The sequence below is a fragment of the Bos grunniens genome, chromosome 12 (assembly GCF_055505025.1).
Source record: "Bos grunniens cultivar Pamir isolate PY7600 chromosome 12, Bosgru_T2T1.0, whole genome shotgun sequence".
In the NCBI taxonomy this organism is placed as follows: Eukaryota; Metazoa; Chordata; class Mammalia; order Artiodactyla; family Bovidae; genus Bos; species Bos grunniens.
The window spans coordinates 11882460-11898385 of record NC_141176.1 but is presented as its reverse complement, the minus strand read 5'-3'; the positions used below and the strand labels follow the sequence as shown (position 1 = coordinate 11898385).

At 43.1% G+C, this 15926-nt stretch overlaps 1 long non-coding RNA gene across 1 annotated transcript in view; it reads left to right on the top strand.

Moving 5' to 3' along the window:
- LOC147361373 (uncharacterized) overlaps positions 1 to 15926 on the top strand; it is a 21670-nt gene extending 5744 nt beyond the window's left edge. The window contains exon 2 of the long non-coding RNA XR_015137813.1: positions 12219 to 15926. This is a non-coding gene — a long non-coding RNA (uncharacterized LOC147361373). The remainder of the gene's footprint in view (positions 1 to 12218) is intronic.

The window sequence follows — 15926 nt, the reverse complement described above, 5'->3', positions numbered from 1 at the left end:
ACCCTTGTCCTCGCTACTCTGGATGGAGACTTGAAGCTGGATTTCACACCATGAGGTGGAAGCTGTATATTGAGGATGCTGGTGAAAGGATAGAAGAATTCCAGAGCCTTATTTCCTGCCGCCCCCATACCAACCAAATCCAAGAATACCAACACCTACATGAGAGAAAAACAAAAAACAGTGTCCATCTGTGTAAGCCACTACTGTGGGGATTTCTGACCTTTATAGCTGAACTTCATCCTAACATCTAATACTTCGCACAAATCTCACCAGGAGTCCATCATCTCTGGACGAGTAAGAGATAGGCATTTCCTTATTGCTTAAGCAGGTTTGGATTATGTTTCATTGACTATATTAGTTTTCTAGGGCTGCCATAACCAAATACCACAGACTGGGTGGTTACAACAAAAGAATTATATTATCTCACAGTTCTGGAGGCCAGAAGTGCAAAACCAAGGGGTCAGCAGGGTTGGTTCCTTCTGAAGGCTGTGAGGCAGGATCAGTCCCACGCCTCTCCCCGAGCTTCTGGAGGTTTCCTGGTCTGCAGATGCATCACTCTGATCCCTGATCCATCTTCACATGGCCTTTTCCCTGTGTGTCTTTGTCTGTGCCCCTTCTCATCTTCTTAAGGACACAGTCATATTGGATTAGGGTTCACCCTAATTCAGTATGTGTGTGTGTGCGCTCAGTCATGTAGCAACTGCAGTCCCCCATGAACTGTAGCCCACTGGGTTCCTCCATCTGTGGGATTTTCCAGGCAAGAATACTGGAGCCGTGTGCCATTTCCTACTCCAGGGAATCTTCTCAACCCAGAGATCCAACCCACGTCTCTTGTGTCTCCTGCATTGGCAGGAAGATTCTTTAACACTTGTGCTACCTGGGAAGCTCTGTACTACCTTGACTTACGTTGATTACATCTATGCTGCTGCTAAGTCACTTCAGTCGTGTCTGACTCTGTGCAACCCCATAGGCGGCAGCCCACCAGGCTCCCCTGTCCCTGGGATTCTCCAGGCAAGAACACTGGAGTGGGTTGCCACTTCCTTCGCCAATGCATGAAAGTGAAAAGTGAAAGTGAAGTCGCTCAGTCGTGTCCGACTCTTAGCAACCCCATGGTCTGCAGCCTACCAGGCTCCTCTGTCCATGGGATTTTCCAGGCAAGAGTACTGGAGTGGGGTGCCATTGCCTTCTCCTGATTACATCTATAAAAAGCCTATTGCCAAACAAGGTCCCATTCACAGGTATGAGGGCTGAGGACTTCAACATATCGTTGGGGGCTAGCAGGGGGTTAAATTCAACTCACAACAGTGCTATAAGTAAAAAAATTGACCTATAATAGTGAAAATCATCTTGCAGAAGAAATTAAAGTTACACTATCTGATTTTAAGACTTCCTTTAAAGTTAAAGTTATTAAAATTGTATTATTGGCAAGGATTGCCAATACCAGAAAAAAGTTCAGAAATAAATGCATGCATATTTGGTTAATTGATTTATGAGAAAGGTGTCAATGCAATTCAACAAGGAAATAAAAATCTTTTCAACAAGTGGTGCTGGAATAACTAGATATCTGTACAGAAGAAAAATGAACAATAAAACTTACTGTACACTCTATATAAAAAGTAACTTGAGATAGATCATAGACCTAAACATAAAAGCTATATGTACAGAGCTTCTAGAAGAAAACATAAGCACGTATACTCAAGGCTTGGATATAGGGGAAGATTTTTAAACAGTATATAAATGACACTAATCATTTTTTCATTGAGAAATCAGACCATCAGAATTTTAAAATTTTGTTCATTAGATACCATTACAAAAAGAAAAAGGCAAGCCACAGACTGAAAGAAAATATTGAAATTTATACATCTCACAGGATTTGCTTTTAGAACATAGGAAGATCATCTATTAATACAAACTAAGAAGTTGGACTGTGAAGAAGGCTGAGCACCGAAGAACTGATGCTTTTGAACTGTGGTGTTGGAGAAGACTCTTGAGAGTCCCTTGGACTGCAAGGAGATCCAACCAGCCCATTCTAAAGGAGGTCAGTCCTGGGTGTTCTTTGGAAGGACTGATGCTAAAGCTGAAACTCCAGTACTTTGGCCACCTCATGTGAATAGTTGACTCATTGGAAAAGACTCTGATGCTGGGAGGGACTGGGGGCAAGAGGAGAAGGGGACGACAGAGGATGAGATGGCTGGATGACATCACAGACTCGATGGACGTGAGTCTGAGTGAACTCCGGGAGTTGGTGATGGACAGGGACGCCTGGTGTGCTGCAATTCATGGGATCGAAAGAGTCGGACACGACTGAGCAACTGAATTGAACTGAACTGAACTGAAGAAGAAGATAAACAACCTAGGGGAACAAAACATGGACAAAACATTTGAACACACATCTCACAAAAAAAGATATAGGAATGACTAAGAAACACATGAGAAGTCCAACATGGAATGACCCTGTGGTCTAGCAATTCTCATACATTTTTGTCCAAGGAAAAAATATATGTAGGAATGAATTTTTATTCATAATAACCAAACACTGGTGACAACCCAAATGTCCATCAACAGAATAGAAGCACAACCGTGTGTGTCTACCAGAATACAGCTCAGCAAAGAAGAAGCAAACTACTGAGACACTCAACCACATGGACAAAACTTAGAGATACGGTGCTTGCCAAAGGATGCTGCAGCGGGCGGGATAACAGCCCTCAAAGACATCCAGCTCTAATCCCCGTGACCACATGGCAGAAGGGAAGGTGGGTGATGGGGGGAGGCTGTGCTTGTGTGCGGGCAGGAGGTCACTAAAAAGTCTCTGTACTTCCACACATTTTGTTGTGAACCTAAATCATTCTTCATAACAAAGTCTACTTAAAAAAACAAAACAGTAAATGAAGTCATGGCATAGAAACAAGGGATCTTTCAAAGAAAGAAAACTACCTACCTCCATGTGATTTTTTTCAGTTATCTCAGGATAATCACAGAGAAGGCACTGGCAACCCACTCTGGTGTTCTTGCCTGGAGAATCCCAGGGACGGGGGAGCCTGGTGGGCTGCCATCTTATGGGGTCTCACAGAGTCGGACACGACTGAAGTGACTTAGCAGCAGGATAATCAACGTGCAATAAACTGCACAAGCTTTGAGTGAACAATCTGGTAAGTTTTGGCTTCTGTTCTCAAGGTAGGGAACGTAGCCACCATCCCCAGAGTTTTCTCCTGTCCCGTTGTCAGCCCCTCCAGCCCCATTCCCAGGCAACTGATCTGCTTTCTGTCACTCTAGATTAGTTTCCATTTTCTAGGATTTTAAATAAATGGAACCATACAGTGTGTACCCTCCTTCTGTAATTATTTTGAGCCTTTTCCATGTTGTGGTGTGTATCAATCACTCACTCGTTTTTTATTGCTAAATAATATTCCACTGTATGGATATACCACAGTTTATCTCTTCACCAGTTGATGGAGATTTTGGTTGTTTCTAGTTTTGAGTATTATAAACAAAGCTGATACACAAGTATGGGCAGATGGTTTTGTTTCTCTTAGAAATACCTCAGAGTAAAAAGACTGGATCATAAGGTAGGTATGCATTTAACTTTTAACTACTGAAGAAAGAAAAGCACTTTAATATGATTTTAAACCAAGACAACACACAGCGAGTCTCAGGCAGTCTCAAGACAGGACTTTCCCTAGTGCCAGATTCTGTGACTTTCTGCTGCCACCATCTGGGGAGCACAAAGAGGAGACAGCTGTCCTCAGAAGTTCACTCCCAGGACCAAGATCTGTCCTGCCTTCTCTGATCTCTCTAGCTATGTTGCCCCCATCCACAAACCCACAGCCCACTGCCCGTTCGTAAGCCACTTGCCGAACTTAATTATGCTCACGCATGCTTAGTTGTGCTAAGTCCTGTCCAACTCTGCGACCCCATGGACTATAGCCACGGGGTTGCAAAGTCTGTCCATGGGATATCCCAGGCAAGAATACTGAAATGGGTTGCCATTTCCTCTTCCAGGGGGATCTTCCCAACCCAGGAGTTGAACCCACGTGTCTGCATCTCCTGCATTGGCAGGTGGATTCTTTACCACTGTGCTACCTGCAAAGCCTCTAACTTGATTATAGAGATGGATTTGAATGGTTAAAGCCACAAACAGAACTCTATGGGAAGGAGCAAGAACATGGGCGTAAACCTACTCTCCAGCGCTTTGTAGCACCTTAAAGTCACAGAGGAAAAAAGAAATTCGAACGCTGGAATTGAGCTAGCACTCTTTTTTAAACCCAAACCAGCATGGCAAGTTGTAGAGGTGTTTTTTAATTCCAGCATCAGGCACCTGGTAAGTATTCCATTTGCATTTGAATGAGCAAATGACTACCACACAGTCACACAGAGATGCAGTTGGTTCAAGGCAGGAGCAAGTAATGAACTAGGGGTTCAGAAGGCCTGGACTCCAGTGCTTGTCTTGCTGTTAAGCTGCCTGTGTACTATGAGAAGGACATGGAACTTTTCTGAGCTTCAGTTTCCTTAAATATAAGATAAGAAAATAACATGATGTCTTTAGCTTTGGGGGCATTTAAATAAGATGACGCATGCAAAAGCCCTTTTAAAAATGTCTACCTTTACAAAATTTATTTTGTAATACAAATGTATTAGCAAATAAAAACAGTCATACAACATGGCCTTTTTTACATCGTATCCCTGGGTCAGGAAGATCCCCTAAAGAAGGGAATGGCAACCCACTCCAGTTTTCTTACCTGGAGAATCCCATGGACAGAGGAGCCTTGCGGGCTACAGTCCATGGGGTTGCAAAGAGTCGGACATGTCTGAGTGACTAGGCCATCCCCAATACCCAGGGTTTATTTTAGATGAACATTTGATCTGGGTTGGGGTTAGGGGACATGACTGTAGATGGGAAGTGACAAACGATGGCCCTCTGAGGTCTGGACAGTGGATTCTCCATCTTCTACATTCCATCACACTGTTTTGTGCATTCCATCGGGATCAGTTGACTCTTTCCTGTGTTTTAACACAAAATCTCACATGGGTAGAAATGAATAAATGGGGACTTCCCCATTGGTAGGCAGATTTTTAACCAACTGAGCTACCAGGGAATCCCTGGGGACTTCCCAGGTGGCGCTAATAGTAAAGAACCTACCTATTAATGCAGGAGATGTAAGAGACTCGGGTTCAATCCCTGGGTCAGGAAGATCCCCTGCAGGAGGCCATGGCAACCCACTGCAGGATTCTTGCATGGAGAATCCCATGGACAGAGGAGCTTGGCAGGCTACGGTCCATAGGGTCGCAAGGAGTCGGACATGACTAAAACGACTTAGCAGTTGCAATGCAGAGGGTGCAGGAACTAAGATCCCATTTGCTGCGTAGCTACTGAGCCCACGCACCACAGCTAGAGAGCCTCCAGGCCACAGTGAAACACTCTGCATGAGGTAAGGAAGATCACTCTTGTGGCAACAGAGACCCAAAGCAGCGAAATAAATAAATGAATAAATTTAAATGGTTAAGATGGTAAATTTTTACAAAAGAAAGACATGAATAAATAAACACAAATTTAGCAGACACACCACCAGCATTGTACATGTGGAGAAAAATAGAGAGAAGAATACAAAATTTCCTTTTGATTTTACCAGAATCCCCTGGTAGGGAAAACTTCAAAATAATCATACTAATTGCAATGAAATATAAATAAGGCAGTGATAGGTTTTTCAATTAAAAAAAAAAAAAAAGCGGACCAGCTACAGGGTTCCCAGGGCAGTAAAAGTAACATTACTCGTGACCCCACCCTTTGGAGATGAATCTGCTACAAAGTTATCCTCTTCTCTTTCTAGATGATACTTTCATACTCTTGAAATACTTTGAAAAGATGACTTTTTGAGAAGGAAATGCAGTTTAACTTTTTAAAAATTGAGAGTTTGGGTAACCTTGCATGAAAAAGAATCAGTGAAAGCAGGTTCTATGTTGTCAACATAGTAGGAAATTTTTGCGTTCGATAAAACCTCATACTGTAAGTAGAATCCAGTAACATAACATGTTCAATGGGAAAAAATGATCAGTGTGAGCATCGAACATTTAAGCTCTCTCACTGAATGTGTCCCGACGTCCACAGCTGTTCTTTGGATCCTTCCTGAAGCATGCAAACATAACTACCAGCAGGATTTTGTTCTCTAACTTCACTGAATGGAAAAAGGACTTCTTGGAGAAAAGTTTATTGAGTAACAGGGAAAAGGGAACAAATCTCTGAATCTGGATCATCTTGCTGTTTCTAGTAAGCAAAAATGCTTTTTAATTTTCTTTTTCTTTTTAAAAAAAATGTCTGCTGTAAAGCAAGGTAATTTGGTTATATACATACACATATATATATACACATTTTTAAAATATTCTTTTCCATTATGGTTTATCATTATTGTTGTTCAGTTCTTCAGTCGTGTCTGACTTTTTGTGACCCCATGGATTACAGTACTCCAGGCTTCTCTGTTCTTCACCATCTCCCAGTGTTCGCTCAAACTCATGTCTATTGAGTAAGTTATGCCATCCAACCATCTCATCCTCTGTCATCCCCTTCTCCTCCTGCCCTCAATCTTTCCTAGCATCAGGATCTTTTCCAGTGAGTCAGTTCTTCGCATCAGGTAACCAACATATTGGAGATTCAGCTTCAGCATCAGTCTTTCCAATGAATATTGGGGTTGATTTCCTTTAGGATTGACTGGTTTGATCTCCTTGCTGTTCAAGGGGCTTATCATAGGATAATGAGTATAGTTATCCGTGCTACACAGTAAGGCCTTACTGTTTACAAAGATGCTTTTCAAAAACATCTGCCATGGAGTAACTCAGAGTGGGCTCCCCTGGCCATGTAATGACAGTTTAATATCATCTTCTTCATAGACAATGTAGATCAGTGGTTCTCACACTTGAGAGAGTCTCAGAAACATATGGAGCTGTTAAAACCCACATCACTGGGCCCACACCCTAGAGTTTCCAATCCAGCCTGTCTGTAACACAGCCCAGGAATCTGCATTTCTAACAGATTCCCAGGTGAAGCTGCTGCTGATGGTCCAGAGACCACACTTTGAGAACCACTGGTATACATTACCTTAGCTGAACTGGGTGATTCTGTGAGCATCTATGAGCATCATTCCAATACCCAAAAGGAAAAAAGTCAATTATAAAATGTACAGAAAGGCAGTTACACAAAAATTATGTTTATTAATATATATGGATGTTTGTATCTTCCTTTTAAGTACATGTTGGTTTATAAAGCATAGTCTTTTTAAAATCTGTGAAAGCAATGAGTAGAAATCCACAAGTTAATGAAACAACTCTAGGAAAAGCAGAAATTGTACCAAAAGCAGGAAGAACTTAATAGCATTATAGAAAGGAATCCAGTCCTCAGTCAGCACCATTTAGAGCACAATAATTCATCAAATCCTCGTGTTCAAAGATGGTAAACTACTGAGATGGCCCAAAGAAGAGAATTAACTTGGTGCCTCCTTGTCTCGGGAAAAGACCTCCAAATGCGTCATTGTGACAAGATGTTCACACACTCCTAGGGCAGTGATATATTTTCAATTAATGTATCAAACAAGGTTAATATGTCATAATGGCAAGACAACAAGTTCGGCAACCTCAGCCGTGTGGAACCCAAACCGACATCCCTTCCGAGGAAGACACCAAGTTTCATAAGCTATGAGAAAGGAATAGACTTGAAATTCCCACTGATGAAACCAGGTGGACTATTAGGGGGAACACTCACTGAAACCGCTCACCCTGGCCAGGCACCATGGTCGCCATTTGCGTGAGTTATATTACAACAGGACGTCCTGGCCAGGGACATGGAACTAACAGGCTACCACCAACTGAAAGAATCTGGGAAAGGTTAAAAGGAGAGAGGAGATGCCAGTCCATCTGCCCTTCCAGAATCCTTCTCGCTGGCATCCATTTTGGCTGAAATGAGTGTGTCACCAGGAAGGACCCTGAGTCACAGTGATTGGCAAGAGACGAGCCAGAAGCTAATCCCAGCCCCATAAAACCCGAGACTGTGGACCACGTGGCAGAGCAGTCCTGGGCTCCCTTACACTACTGCTCTCTGCCCAGGCCCCCTTGCTAATAAAGTCTGTCACTTTGTCAGCATGTGTGTATTGTTGGACAGTTCATTTCCACATATTAGTTCAGTTCAGTTCAGTGGCTCAGTCATGTCTTACTGTTTGTGACCCCATGAACCGCAGCACACCAGGCCTCCATGTCCATCGCCAACTCCTGGAGTTACACAAACTCATGTCCACTGAGTCGGTGATGCCATCTAACCACTCATCCTCTGTCGTCCTCTTCTCATCCCACCTTCAATCTTTCCCAGCATCAGGGTCTTTTCCAATGAGTCAGCTCTTCACATCAGGTGGCCAAAGTATTGGATTTTCAGCTTCAACATCAGACCTTCCAATGAACACCCTGGACAGGTCTCCTTTAGGATGGACTGATTAGATCTCCTTGCAGTCCAAGGGACTCTCAAGAGTCTTCTCCAACACCACAGTTCAAAAGCATCAATTCTTTGGTGCTCAGCTTTCTTCATAGTCCAACCCTCACATCCATACATGACTACTGGAAAAACCAAAGCCTTGACTAGATGGACCTTTGTTGTCAAAGTAATATCTCTGCTTTTTAATGTGCTATCTATGTTGGTCATAACTTTCCTTCCAAGGAGTAAGCGTCTTTTAATTTCATGGCTGCAATCACCATCTGCAGTGATTTTGGAGCCCCCAAAAAATAAAGTCTGACACTGTTTCCACTGTTTCCCCATCTATTTGCCATGAAGTAATGGGACCAGATGCCATGATCTTAGTTTTCTGAATGTTGAGCTTTAAGACAACCTTTTCACTCTCCTCTTTCACTTTCATCATGAGGCTCTTTAGTTCCTCTTCGCTTTCTGCCATAAGGGTGGTGTCATCTGCATATCTGAGGTTATTGATATTTCTCCCAGCAATCTTGATTCCAGCTTGTGCTTCCTCCAGCCCAGCATTTCTCATGATGTACTCTGCATATTAAGTTAAATAAGCTGGGTGACAATATACAGCCTTGACAAACTCCTTTCCCGACTTGGAACCAGTCTGTTGTTCCATGTCCAGTTCTAACTGTTGCTTTCTGACCTGCATACAGGTTTCTCAGGAGGCAGGTTAGGTGGTCTGGTATGCCCATCTCTTTCAAAATTTTCCGCAGTTTATCATGATCCATGAAGTCAAAGGCTTTGGCATAGTCAATAAAGCAGAAATAGATATTTTTCTGGAACTCTCTCACTTTTTTGATGATCCAGTGGATGTTGGCAATTTGATTTCTGGTTCTTCTGCCTTTTCTAAAACCAGCTTGAACATCTGGAAGTTCACAGTTCATGTATTGCTGAAGCCTGGCTTGGAGAATTTTGAGCATTACTTTGCTAGCATGTGAAATGAGTGCAATTGTGCGGTAGTTTGAGCATTCTTTGGCATTGCCTTTCTTTGGGATTGGAATGAAAACTGACCTTTTCTAGTCCTGTGGCCACTGCTGTTTTCCAAATTTGCTGGCATATTGAGTGCAGCACTTTCACAGCATCATCTTTCAGGATTTGAAATAGCTCAACTGGAATTTCATCACCTCCACTTGCTTTGTTTGTAGTGATGCTTCCTAAAGCCCACTTGACTTCACATTCCAGGATGTCTGGCTCTAAGTGAGTGATTACACTATCGTGATTATCTGGTTCGTGAAGATCTTTTTTGTACACTTCTTCTGTGTATTCTTGCCACCTCATCTTAATATCTTCTGCTTCTGTCAGGTCCATACCACTTCTGTCCTTTATTGAGCCCATCTTTGCATGAAATGTTCCCTTGGTATCTCTAATTTTCTTGAAGAGATCTCTAGTCTTTCCCATTCTGCTGTTTTCCTCTATTTCTTTGCATTGATAGATGAGGAAGGTTTTCTTATCTCTCTTTGGTATTCTTTGGAATTCTGCATTCAGATGCTTATATCTTTCCTTTTCTCTTTTGTCTTTTGTTTCTCTTCTTTTCACAGCTCTTTGTAAGGCCTCCCCAGACAGCCATTTTGCTTTTTTGCATTTCTTTAACTTGGTGATGGTCTTGATCCCTGTCTCCTATACAGTGTCATGAACCTCCATCCATAGTTCATCAGGCGCTCTATCAGATCTAGTCCCTTAAATCTGTTTCTCGCTCCCACTGTATGATCATAAGGGATTTGATTTAGGTCATACCTGAATGGTCTAGTGATTTTCCCCACTTTCTTCAATTTAAGTCTGAATTTGGCAATAAGGAGTTCATGATCTGAGCCACAGTCAGCTCCCAGTCTTGTTTTTGCTGACTGTATAGAGCTTCTGCATCTTTGGCTGCAAAGAATATAATCAATTTGATTTTGGTGTTGACCATCTGGTGATGTCCATGTGTAGAGTCTTCTCTTGTGTTGTTGGAAGAGGGTGTTTGCTATGACCAGTGCATTTTCTTGGCAAAACTCTATTAGTCTTTGCCCTGCTTCATTCTGTATTCCAAGGCCAAATTTGCCTGTTACTCCAGGTATTTCTTGACTTCCTACTTTTGCATTCCAGTACCCTAAAATGAAAGGGACATCTTTTTTGGGTGTTAGTTCTAAAAGGTCCTGTAGGTCTTTATAGAACCGTTCAACTTCAGCTTCTTCAGCATTACTGGTCGGGGCATAGACTTGGATTACCATGATATTGAATGGTTAGCCTTGGAAATGAACAGAGATCATTCTGTCGTTTTTGAGACTGCATCCAAGTACTGCATTTTGGACTCTTTTGTTGACTATGAGGGCTACTCCATTTCTTTAAGGGATTCCTGCCCACAGTAGTAGATATAAAGGTCATCTGAGCTAAATTCACCCATTCCAGTCCATTTAACTTCGCTGGTTCCTAGAATGTCGACATTCACTCTTGCCATCTCTTGTTTGACCACTTCCAATTTGCCTTGATTCATGGACCTGACATTCCAGGTTCCTATGCAATATTGCTCTTTATAGCATCGGACCTTGCTTCTATCACCAGTCACATCCACGACTGGGTGTTGTTTTTTCTTTGGCTCCATCCCTTCATTCTTTCTGGAGTGATTTCCCCAGTGTTCTCCAGTAGCATGTTGGGCACCAACTGACCTGGCAAGTTCATCTTTCAGTGTCCTATCTTTTTGCCTTTTCATACTGTTCATGGGGTTCTCAAGTCAAGAATAGTCAAGTGGTTTGCCATTCCCTTTTCCAGTGGACCACATTCTGTCAGACCTCTCCACCATGACCCACCCATCTTGGGTTGCCCCGTGGGCATGGCTTAGTTTCATTGAGTTAGACAAGGCTGTGGTCCTAATGTGGTTAGATTGACTAGTTTTCTGTGGTTATGGTTTCAGTGTGTCTGCCCTCTGATGCCTCTTGCAACACCTACCGTCTTACTTGGGTTTGTCTTACCTTGGACATGGGGTATCTCTTCACAGCTGCTCCAGCAAAGCGCAGCCGCTGCTCCTTACCTTGAACGAGGGGTATCTCCTCACTGCCGCCCCTCCTGACCTTGAACGTGGGATAGCTCCTCTAGGCCCTCCTGCACCCGCGCAGTCACCGCTCCTTGGACGTGGGGTTCCTCCTCTCGGCTGCCGCCCCTGGCCTCGGGTGGGGGTAGCTCCTCTCGGCTGCTCCTGCGCTGTTGCTGCCTGGCACTCTCATCCACTGCCCCTGACCTCGGACACAGGGTAGCTCCTGTTGGCTGCCGCCCCTGACCACGGACGTGGTAGGGGTACATTTTATATGTAGTAATGTCAATAACAGAGAAGGCAATGGCACCCCACTCCAGCACTCTTGCCTGGAAAATCCCATGGACGGAGGAGCCTGGTGGGCTGCAGTCCATGCAGCCGCCAAGAGTCGGACAAGACTCAGCGACTTCACTTTCACTTTTCACTTTCATGCATTGGAGAAGGAAATGGCAACCCACTCCAGTGTTCTTGCCTGGAGAATCCCAGGGACGGGGGAGCCTGGTGGGCTGCCGTCTATGGGGTCGCACAGAGTCAGACACGACTGAAGCGACTTAGCAGCAGCAGCAGCAGCAGTGTTAATAAATATTGTATATGGCAATCTCAATCTCCCAATTTATCCCTCTCCCCCTTTATTCCCTGGTAACCCTAAGTTTGTTTACTGCATCTTTGACTCCACTTCTGTTCTGTAAATAAGTTAATTGTACTTTTTTTTTTTTTTTTTAGATTCCACATAAAAGTGAAATGGCAACCCACTCCAGTGTTCTTGCCTGAAGAATTCCATGGACAGAGGAGCCTGGCGGGTTACAGTTCATGGGGTTGCAAAAGAGCTGGACACGACTGAAGTGATTTAGCATGCAGCAAGCAGCACAGAGACTGAGACAGACTGTGTTTGAGTGTCTCCTGAGGAGGTACGGGTCAGCAGTGGACTGCTGCAAGGACAGCAGACCTGGGTGTGGCATAACCCTTCTTGAAGGAGGTCGCCATTAACCCCACCATAGAGCTGCCAGAACTTACACAGGACTGGGGAAACAGTCTCTTGGAGGGGACAAACAAAACCTTGTGTGCACCAGGACCCAGGAGAAAGGAGCAGTGAGCCCACAAGAGACTGACCCAGCCTTGCCCATGACTCTCCAGGAGTCTCTGGCAGAGGCATCGGTCAGTGGTGGCCTGCTGCAAGGTTGGGGGCACTGAGTGCAGCAATGTCTGCATGGGACCTTTTGAAGGAGGCCGCCATTATCTTCATTACCTCTACCATAGTTTGGCCCCGGGTCAAACAACAGGGAGGGAACACAGCCTCAACCATCCACAGAAAATTGAATTAAAGATTTACTGAGCAGGGCCCCGCCCATCAGAACAAGACCCAGTTTCCCCTTCAGTCAGTCTCTCCCATCAAGAAGCTTCCATAAGCCTCTTATCCTTCTCCATCAGAGGACAGACAGACTGAAAATCACTATCACAGAAAACTAACCAATCTAATCACATGGACCACAGCCTTGTCTAACTCAATGAAACTATGAGCCATGCCATGTAGGGCCATCCAAGATGGGTCATGGTGGAGAGTTCTGACAAAACGTGGTCCACTGGAAAAGGGAATGGCAAACCACTTGACTATTCTTGACTTGAGAACTCCATGAACAGTATGAAAAGGCAAAAAGATAGGACACTGAAAGGTGAACTCACAAGGTCAGTTGGTGCCCAGCATGCTACTGGAGAACAGTGGGGAAATCACTCCAGAAAGAATGAAGAGACAGAGCCAAATAAAAAACAACACCCAATTGTGGATGTGACTGGTGATGGAAGTAAAGTCCAATGCTGTAAAGAGCAATATTGCATAGGAACCTGACATGTCAGGTCCATGAATCAAAGCAAATTGGAAGTGGTCAAACAGGAGATGGCAACAGTGAACGTCGACATTCTAGGAATCAGCGAACTGAAATGGACTGGAATGGGTGAATTTAACTCAGATGACCCTTATATCCACCACTGTGGGCAGGAATCCCTTAGAACAAATGGAGTAGCCCTCATAGTCAACAAAAGAGTCCGAAATGCAGTACTTGGATGCAGTCTCAAAAACGACAGAATGATCTCTGTTCATTTCCAAGGCTAACCATTCAATATCACGGTAATCCTAGTTTATACCCCTACCAGTAATGCTGAAGAAGCTGAAGTTGAATGGTTCTATAAAGACCTACAGGACCTTTTAGAACTAACACCCAAAAAAGATGTCCCTTTCATTTTAGGGTACTGGAATGCAAAAGTAGGAAGTCAAGAAATACCTGGAGTAACAGGCAAATTTGGCCTTGGAGTATAGAATGAAGCAGGGCAAAGGCTAATAAAGTTTTGCCAAGAGAACGCACTGGTCATTGCAAACACCCTCTTCCAACAACACAGGAGATGACTGTACACATGTACATCACCAGATGGTCAATACGGAAATCAGATTGATTATATTCTTTGCAGCCAAAGATGGCTATATACAGTCAGCAAAAACAAGACTGGGAGCTGACTGTGGCTCAGATCATGAACTCCTTATTGCTAAATTCAGACTTAAATTGAAGAAAGTGGAGAAAACCACTAGACTATTCAGGTATGACCTAAATCAAATCCCTTACGATTATACAGTGGAAGTGACAAATAGATTCAAGGAACTAGATCGAATAGACAGAGTGCCTGAAGAACTATGGACAGAGGTTCGTGACATTGTACAGAAGGCAGTGATCAAGACCATCTCCAAGAAAAAGAAATGCAAAAAGGCAAAATGGTTGTCTGAGGAGGACTTACAAATAGCTGTGAAAATAAGAGAAACAAAAGGCAAAAGAGAAAAGGAAAGACAGACCCATTTGAATTCAGAGTTCCAAAGAATACCAAACCCTTCCTCAGCAATCAATACAAAGAAATAGAGGAAAACAATAGAATGGAAAAGACTAGAGATCTCTTCAAGAAAATTAGAGATACCAAGGGAACATTTCATGCAAAGATGGGCTTGATAAAGGACAGAAATGGTATGGACCTAACAGAAGCAGAAGATATTAAGAAGAGGTGGCAAGAATACACAGAAGAACTGTACAAAAAAGATCTTTTTTTTACAGTTAATCACTGTAAAATCACCAACTTTTTCACTCTCCACTTTCTGGTTCCAAATTGGGAAAGGAGTATGTCAAGGCTGTATATTGTCACCCAGCTTATTTAACTTAATATGCAGAGTACATCATGAGAAATGCTGCGCTGGATGAAGCACAAGCTGGAATCAAGTTTTCTGGGAGAAATATCAATACCCTCAGATATGCAGATGACAGCATCCTTATGGCAGAAAGTGAAGAGGAACTAGAGAGCCTCTTGATGAAAGTGAAAGAGGAGATTGAAAAAGTGGGCTTAAAACTCAGCATTCAGAAAACGAGGATCATGGCATCTGGTCCCATCACTTCATGGCAAATAGATGGGGAAACAGTGGAAACAGTGACAGACTTTATTTTTTTGGGCTCCAAAGTCATTGCAGATGGTGATTGCAGCCATGAAATTAAAAGACGCTTGCTCCGTGGGAGAAAAGTTATGACCAACCTAGAGAGCATATTAAAAAACAGACATTACTTTGCCAAAAAAGTTCCATCTAGTCAAAACTATGGTTTTTCCAGTAGTTATGTATGGATGTGAGAGTTGGACTATAAAGAAGACTGAGCACTGAAGAATTGATATTTTTGAACCTTGGCGTTGGTGAAGACTCTTGAGAGTCCCTTGGACAGCAAGTCCATCCTAAAGGAGATCAGTCCTGAATATTCATTGGAAGGTCTGATGTTGAAGCTGAAACTCCAATACTTTGGCCACCTGATGTGAAGAGCTGACTCATTTGAAAAGACCGTGATGCTGGGAATGATTGAAGGCAAGAGGAGAAGGGGACAACAGAGTATGAGATGGTTGGATGGCATCACCGACTCAATGGACATGAGTTTGAGCAAGCTCCGGGAGTTGGTGATGGACAGGCCTGGCGTGTTGCAATTCATGGGGTTGCAAAGAGTTGGACATGACTGAGTCCATGGAGTCTCAAAGAGTTGGACCCGAATGAGCAACTGAACTAAACTGAAGTATAAGTGAAAGTGATATCATACTTGTTTTTCTGTGTCTTACTTCACTCAGTATGACAGTGTCTAGATCCATCTATGCTGCTGTGAATGACACTATTTTGTTTACCAAATGTTCATTAATAAGTGAATGAATAAGCAAATTGTGGCACATCCATACTGTGAAATAGTGCTCAGGAATAAAAAGGAATGTAGTATTGATATATGCTACAACACAGATGAATCTCAAAAATATTATAAGCTGAAGAGACTAGACAAGAGTACCGATGGTATGATCCTTTTTATTTTTTTTAATGGTACAGTCTTTGTGTTATTGTATGTGGAATAACTCTCTAGATGTTTAAAACATTTATAA